A 6,679-nucleotide genomic window follows, 5' to 3' on the forward strand; every position below is an offset into this window, starting at 1 on the left:
TCTTATCTTACCCAAAGGAATACATAGAGAAAATCAAACTCTGGTGGTATTTAACTCAGTAAAACCACATTAACCTGGATCCTAATTCTCTCAGTTGATGGAATATCCATATACTTTATGACTCCAGAAAAGGTCTTAATGAAGCCAGCCCAATTAACTATTCAAACATCAGTGGATTAATCATGGGTTAATGGAAGATTACAGAGATAAATTACTGTGTTTGCCTATTTTCACAGATTTTCATTTTATTCAAGGCAAGACCACCTGACTCCTGTTCCAATTTATGTAGAATATTTCTTACACTTTCTACAACCCTGAAATTATTCTTATGTTCCCTCTTTTGTGGGACTTCCATGTTTTCCCCTACTACATTTTATAAAAGGAAACATGAAGAGGTCATAGTATGACAGTAACCATTGCTGTATCTAGATTTCCATTTGTGTATCTCTTGTTAGTAAACTAAAGTGCAAATTCATTCAATCATTTTGCTACAGGATGGCATTATGATGTTAGTAGCATGTATTTAATTCCTTAATGATACAGTATCTGTTTGGTTAACAGACTTATGTAAACAAAAATAGACCATCTAAAATATTATCAAAAATATATATTCTTTAAATTATCTATATTATCTGTAGATCTATATTATCTACAAAAATCCATCCCGTCTTGTTTAAAAAAATGTTTGGGTTTTTTAAAATATTTGTTAACTGAGATTAACTAGAATTCTGTATATTAATTATTTATTTATTGATTCTGAAATAATTTTTGATTAATTTATTTCTGACTGGAATCAGACTAATCAATTAAGGCTCCACTTCTTCATCCTGACTGGTGAAAAAAAACCCAGTGTTTTCAGTCTTCTACAGTTTTATTGTCACTGTAATAAATAAATGAAATTCAAATTAGGAGGCCAGATATTTCCTCAGCAAACAATTAAGTGTTACTGGAAACATCTTATGCACCTGTAAGATGCTTATTTGATTGTGATGTTGTCTAATATCTTTCTCAGTTGCTAGTGAATTAAGAATCTTGCCTTTATTCCTATGTGACCCATGTATCTTATCTGGCTTTCTTTTAAAGACAGAACAAAAGTATTAATTGAATAAATGTTCCTTTTCTGCACTATTAATAATTTAACAATCCATGTCTAGTTAAAAGGCCGTTTCATTGCTATGATTCATTTCTTTTGCAGTGCATTAGAATTCCTCACTCTTAGCTGTGCTGCAGATGGATTTTTTTCCATTGTTGTTAGCTTTCCTATAGTCCAGGTGGTTTTAGTTCAGGTGGGTTTTGTGTTGCAATATTATTAAACAAAATTTGCAGAAGGAAGTCATACCTTACAATTCCATAATACCTGTTGTGCTTTTGTCTGAGAAATAAGCATGTATCAGGGAAATCTGACTGATATTGTCAACAAGCTATCTCAGAAGGCTCCTACATAAATAAAGCATCCACTGAGTAAGAACAAAAGTTGTTACACATGTAGATGTGTAGAAAACAGAAAATGGAAACTGGATTAAGCAGTAATTTTTCACTCTCTACAACTGCCTGAAAGGAGGTTGTAGCCAGGTGGGGGTTGGTCTCTTCTCCCAGACAACCAGCAACAGGACAAGAGGACACAGTATTAAGCTGCACCAAGGGAAGTTTAGGCTAGACATTAGAGAAACATTCTTTACAGAAAGAGTGGTTGGGCATTGGAATGGGCTGCCCAGGAAGGTGGTGGAGTCACCATCCCTGGAGGTGTTTAAAAAGAGACTGGATGTGGCATTCAGTGCCATGGTTTAGCTAATAAGGTGGTGTTAGGTCATAGGTTGGACTTGATGATCTCCAAGGTCTTCTCCAACCTAGCTGATTCTGTAAAACTACCAATAAAGCCCTTCAGGAATCTGTCCTACGACTGATAATTGCCAGCATATTCATAAATGAGCCATTCCTTGGGAAATGTGACAGTGTTTACTGATATTAAGTTATTCAGGAAAGCCTGACCATAAAAAAAGTAGGAAAGAGCCGTGTAAGACTGTATGGTCACTGCAATGGCAGGTGAAACTCAGTACAGATACATCTGTTGTTCAGCAAAATGGGGAAAATAATCTAGATTTTACACAGAAAGGAGATTGAATTTATTATTATTATGAATGTCATCTCTGAATTAAAATAGATTGTTATGTTAAAAATATCATCCTGTTGCTCAAAATCAAGTCAATATTAAGTCAAGAGTGCTATTGGTAGAGTAATAAATAGGGAATTCTTGTGCCTTGCAATGAAATGTTTGGGGGCCTTAGATTCAAAACAGATGATAGGAAGCGTTTCTTAGCCTGTGGTTATCTGCAAAACACCCTCACACAAGATGCTCCAAATGGTAAGAGTTTAAATGTATTCAGAAGTGAAGCTGTTCTAGACAATGCCATTCTTGCCAATGCTGTTGCTGGAATTTGATCCCAGCTGAGAACTCACAAAACCGGCAGGAGAGGGTATTGGATAAAGAGGAGAAGGCAGGTCTGTGCTTCTTGCAACATCTGGAGAAGTGCTTGTTTTACTGTGGAATTACTCTTGAAGTGGTCATTCAGGAGCCTGGAATAATGTAACCAAACATGGCCATACACAAAATGGACTTGCAGCACATTCATAACATGCAAATGATTTTTCCATGTGAAGATACTGAGCGCTCTGCAAATGGCTTCAATGTCAATAATGAATTTGATGAGAACTATGGTGTCGCTGAATATGCTGTAAACTGATTTTGGTTCTGGTGCATCCAGTTTCAAGGCAATTCCATATTCGATGAATAAAAAGGCAGTCTCCCTGGTGCTGAAATGCCTTTCCAGCCTTGTCGGTCATTGCATCAGCTTTGTGCTTCAGCCTCTTCGTCTCTTCTAAGTGGTATTTCTTTGAATGCTGTTTTTCAGAATTGATTAGAGGCCTCCTTGACTTGAAAGTACCATTTGATAAAGAAAGCACTGGGAAATGATTTGTGATATCTCCTGCAGATCCTTTGACACCCTTTGACAGTTCTATGTGATTTCTTTTCACTTTCCTCTGCATGGTGAGCAAAGGATCCTTGTGGTTGCTCTTGTTCCTGGCAGTGTTATCCATAGGAGGAAGCTTGTCAGTCTTAGTTACATCTCTTTTTGGGCCATCTTGGTTGACTTTGGTGCAGACTGTGCAACAGACGTATGTGGCAGTGGCAGGAGCAGCAGATCTTTTTTCTGGGTTTCAGATTAAGCTTTTGGTGGTTTCAGTTTATTGGAGTCTATTAGCTGAAGACTCTTACGATTTTATTCTTTTTCTGACTTCATTTTCTATCATTCTCCTCCTTCTCTTCTCTCTTCCTCTTTCAACGGGACTCCTCAGGAGTGTCTGTGGCTTTCCTCTTCAAGTCCTGGTTCATTGCACCTGGTAGTTCCTTGGTCTCTGCTCTCTTCTGGTGTCTATCTTTCCTGGGGGATCCAAGGATCTTCCAAGGAGATCCAATAGATCTCCGTCACTTTTGACAGGTGATCATGAGGTGATCACAGGTGGTAGGTCCCTCATTGGCAAGAGCAACTCATAGGCAAGTGCAATTTTTCCATGTGGAAATCCCGATGCCTGTGGCGACTGCCTCACACTGGGTACCCAAGAAGACCAAAATCCCATACTTGTTAAATACAGCTTTCACCCTACTCAACCAAGTATTTGAATTGTACAGCACTTGTCCCAGATCTTTACAGTCCTGAACTCAAGCCCATTTCCAGACAAAACCATTTGCTTAATAGTAATCTAGGATGCCATCACATGCACTGTAATTTATTTTGAGTTATTGAAAACCAACTATATTTCTTACATGATATGATGATCATACTTGCTTCAGAAATAAATGTCATGGCTCCAGACCTACAGGCATCCCTGGACATCTTGAAAATCCCTCTTAAAAATAATTCAGCTGTTTCTGTTGAGAAACCTTAATTGGAAGCAGAACTAACTCTACTGTAGATCAAAGACCCATAACAATTATGATCTCTATAATCTTGTAGATGACTATGCTTTGCTCTTCAGCTCTGGTAGCCTTATAAACCACCTATCAATACTGGCTATAAAATAAAATAAACCCCATTATATGCCTGCTGGTTCCTGGTTTTATCTTAGCCATGTGAGCTTTGCATCATTCAAGTTTAATTAATTTATTCTTCCTGTTCTGAATACTTTCACTTTACCAGCAATACAGTGATGACTCACAAGAACTAATTTTGTTAGTTCCCTCAAATAGAGTTCATGTGTCTTTTTTTTGAATAGAAAATTGACTGTATTCCATAATAAAATGATACACACAAGCTTGTCAGTTCCTACCTCAGTGAAGGAGTAGAAGAGCTTGCATACCAATTTTTCAAGTATTTGTGGATTTTAACAGTGTGGGGCTGCCAGTGTGCGTGTCCTGATTCTTCTGTAATAAGTGAAAAAATGATGTCTACTCAAGGAAGAATGGCTCTGTTGTTGTTGTTCCCTGGCTAGCCTTGCTACATTTGCTTTGTGTTGAAACACTGATCAAGAGTTGTTCATTGGAGTGATACCAGTGATCCTGTCGTGACCGTAGGCAAAGGCAGACCACCCGAGAGGGAGAATGTCTGCAGCAAGGCTGTTACTAGTAGAAATGCAGATTCAGAGATCCTTGGTAAGAAAACCAGGAGGTAGCAGAACACCACCAGCAACAGGTGCAGCAAATGTACCTATAGGTGCAGTTAAAGGGGGCAGCAGCAGACCCAGTAGAAGCTTCGAGAACTGGTGAGCACTTGCAAAAACTTATGGCACAGTAAGAGCAATTGCTCCAGGAGGAACACTAAAACCAAGAGGCTCCAGGACTAAGGAAAAGGATTAAAAGCTGTTGCTCTGATCAGCAGACCACAATAAAAAGAAAACCAGCACACAGGGTAAGTACAATGATGTTGAAACTCACAGGGAATGGTTGTCTCCCAGTAAAATCAGCCTGAGGGTAACCTGGAAGCATTTGTAGAGCTTTCAAGTGGCTTAATGTGGTCCAGACATCCTTGGGTTGTCAAACTATCCAGTTTGTGGAAGATAGTTTGGAAAATCCCGGACCTGTTGCAGGAATTCATGTAGGGAATGTAAGGTCACATGTCAAAATATAGTCTAGTATTAACTAAAAGTGAAGGCTAGGTCTTACTAGTTGCTTGATCTAAACATGAAAAGCATTCTCAGGAGCTATTAGGGTATACATGGACCAACACTGTATTTTACTTCTTTAAGAGAGATTAAGTTGTTGATCTTCATGGAATTCTGTGGCATATTGTAAAGGATGACTATAATATACAGGGTCTGGATCTATTACTTTTAGCAAGTTGTTGATGCTTTAACTGGCACCTGATTTTCAGGAATGAGGCACAGTAACAGACATGAAGATTCTGTCCTCAGGATAAGAGAAAAGATAAGCAGCTGCCTCAGAAGTTTTCAGAGACATTTGTTTTGGGATTAAGGACATGCATGTTTTTGGACACTTCTATACAGTGGTTGCAGAACTTCTGAGTAGGAAGTCTATAGCATAGAGTGAATCAATAGCAAAAGATGGGTGTTAAGAACTTCCATTGTTTCTGGTTAAAACTAGATGTATGCTTTGATATCAGGTTGAGAAGGAAAAAGGATACAGGCATTCCAGAGCTAGCTTTCATCAAATTTTTGCATGTTTATCAAGATCTGGCAATAACCTCAAGAAATCAATCACGCCTATTCTTAAATTTAATCTCAAAACTGGGAGGGGGGGAGACATTTAGAGGTGCTAGGAGAGCAGGTGAAAGCACTGTGGCTATATTCTGAACTTTCTACGATTTCCTCTCCCCAATAGCACTACCAACACCAAAGTCAAATCTTACTCTTAGACTTACCATCAGCCTACAATAACCTAGGAATTAACTGTAAGATACAAGACCTTGCCAGTTCCAGCCCAAGTCCCAGTTTGCCAACTAGCATTCCTTCACAATATAATGAATTTTGCCATAACCACAATCTTTTCCTTTGTCTTAACTGCACAGTAGCAGGCCAGGGTGGCCACAGAGCTATCTCCTAGGAGGTACTCCTTAGAGACTCCTTCCTGTAGAAGAGACTACTGTTAACAAGTTTAAAAATAAGGAGGATTATAGTAACAATGGCTACAGAGTTGGGATAATGGCTTTGCCTTTTCTGTGAAATTTGTAGGATCAGACAATTATAGCTCAGTTTGGTCTGAATGAGAAATTTACTTCTGGAAGGGAAGGCAGCATAGTTCACTGAAAAAGCTATAGTCTGGGGCTAATTTTATGGTATGGAGTAGTACTAGGAGCAACAGGGACTAAAGTTTTTAAAAATGTAACTTGAAGAGGCAGAATGAGAGTATAGTGGTGCAGATGACTGCAGCTACTCTTTCTCCTGAGCAGAACTCAAAGAAGCAGCTGTCCTGGTTAGCAACCCAAGTTTAGCGTGTGACTTTGCATGGTGAGAACCCATGATTCCCTTGTTTTATCTTTTGCATGTTTTCCCCTGATTGGTTAATATTTTGTCGCTCTGTGTTATGTATGAAGTTATGTATATTCATTTTCCTTCTTTAATATGTATTAGTTCTAGAAAGTTCCTTGTTCCTCGACCCCCCCCCATTGGATCCTTCCCTGAGTCCCTCCTATTTTTTGTTCCCATTGATTCTCTTCCTGTCAATCCC

This window comes from Corvus brachyrhynchos, unplaced genomic scaffold (genome assembly GCF_000691975.1).
Source record: "Corvus brachyrhynchos isolate BGI_N302 unplaced genomic scaffold, ASM69197v1 scaffold1, whole genome shotgun sequence".
NCBI classification, from domain to species: Eukaryota; Metazoa; Chordata; class Aves; order Passeriformes; family Corvidae; genus Corvus; species Corvus brachyrhynchos.